The sequence below is a fragment of the Mytilus trossulus genome, chromosome 14, assembly GCF_036588685.1.
Source record: "Mytilus trossulus isolate FHL-02 chromosome 14, PNRI_Mtr1.1.1.hap1, whole genome shotgun sequence".
Taxonomy (NCBI): domain Eukaryota; kingdom Metazoa; phylum Mollusca; class Bivalvia; order Mytilida; family Mytilidae; genus Mytilus; species Mytilus trossulus.
The window spans coordinates 313,222-315,177 of NC_086386.1; positions in this window are offsets into that span (position 1 = coordinate 313,222).

Sequence of the window (1,956 nt, forward strand, 5' to 3'; positions counted from 1 at the left end):
CTTCTCAGCCGCGGGTAAGCCCGATGAAAAAATTTTTTTTTTTTTTTTTTTTCCCCCATCGCATGCGGTAGCCCCGCTATCAACGTCGACACGTACCTTCTCAGCCGCGGGTAAGCCCGATGAAAAAATTTTTTTTTTTTTTTTTTTTTCCCCATCGCATGCGGTAGCCCCGCTATCAACGTCGACCACGTACCTTCTCAGCCGCGGGTAAGCCCGATGAAAAAATTTTTTTTTTTTTTTTTTTTTTCCCCATCGCATGCGGTAGCCCCGCTATCAACGTCGACCACGTACCTTCTCAGCCGCGGTAAGCCCGATGAAAAAAATTTTTTTTTTTTTTTTTTTTCCCCATCGCATGCGGTAGCCCCGCTATCAACGTCGACCACGTACCTTCTCAGCCGCGGGTAAGCCCGATGAAAAAATTTTTTTTTTTTTTTTTTTTTCCCATCGCATGCGGTAGCCCCGCTATCAACGTCGACCACGTACCTTCTCAGCCGCGGGTAAGCCCGATGAAAAAATTTTTTTTTTTTTTTTTTTTTCCCCATCGCATGCGGTAGCCCCGCTATCAACGTCGACCACGTACCTTCTCAGCCGCGGGTAAGCCCGATGAAAAAATTTTTTTTTTTTTTTTTTTCCCATCGCATGCGGTAGCCCCGCTATCAACGTCGACCACGTACCTTCTCAGCCGCGGGTAAGCCGATGAAAAAATTTTTTTTTTTTTTTTTTTTTTTCCCATCGCATGCGGTAGCCCCGCTATCAACGTCGACCACGTACCTTCTCAGCCGCGGGTAAGCCCGATGAAAAAAAATTTTTTTTTTTTTTTTTTTTTCCCATCGCATGCGGTAGCCCCGCTATCAACGTCGACCACGTACCTTCTCAGCCGCGGGTAAGCCCGATGAAAAAAAATTTTTTTTTTTTTTTTTTTTCCCATCGCATGCGGTAGCCCCGCTATCAACGTCGACCACGTACCTTCTCAGCCGCGGGTAAGCCCGATGAAAAAAAAAAAAAAAAAAAAAAAAAAAATTTCCCATCGCATGCGGTAGCCCCGCTATCAGGTCGACCACGTACCTTCTCAGCCGCGGGTAAGCCGATGAAATTTTTTTTTTTTTTTTTTTTTTTTTTTTTCTTTTTTTTTTTCAATGTCGAAAATTCCTTCCGGGGCCAGAACGGCACACATTTTAGGGGTCGGATGGGTAGTGGGGATCGTCGGATTGACGGACGACCGCACCTGCCCCGGCTGTGCCGTCTTTTAAAAATTTTGAAAATTTTTGAAATCTTGGAATCCCCAGTCGTCGTGTGCAACTTCATATCATGGAGCAGTGAAGACCCGATCTTCGCTGTCGGGATAGACGCGATAGTAAAGGACGGTGAGAGGCATGCACTTGCCGGTCCGATCTCTCGTTCATTCCCGGTTTCCCGATTCACTTGGTAAAGGCGACATAGTGGCTGCACGACCCTACGCCTCCGGCTACGGTCACCACGGCAGTCCGGGAACGAACCACCAATGGGTCCAGAGACGCAGGCAAAAATCAGTCGCACGGTACTAGCGTTGGTATCATCGCATCTGACACGTCTCGCAAAGGTCGCCCCGGTCTCAACCGGGGAAAACGGCCGCGCACGGAAGAAAGTTGTGTCCGCACATGGCCCGGGGAGGACCGCACTCGTCTCAACAACGGGTGACCCCCCGACCAGTCGGCACATGTTACACGGGAAAAACGATATATATAACCCCAACCACGACGGGACAAACGACGGTGACAGTAAAGCGGACACGGCCCAAAGGTGGCTGGTGTCGTTGGCCGCGAGGGGATGGGAAGGGTGAGAGGTGTGGAGCAAGCACAGGCATGGCGTGCACGGCTCCGACTTTTTTACCCGACTCTCCACCACGCACGCCACGACACCTCGGCTTTTCGGCCGATACCGAACAAAACAATCGAGAAATCGAAAAAAGGTTGCGGG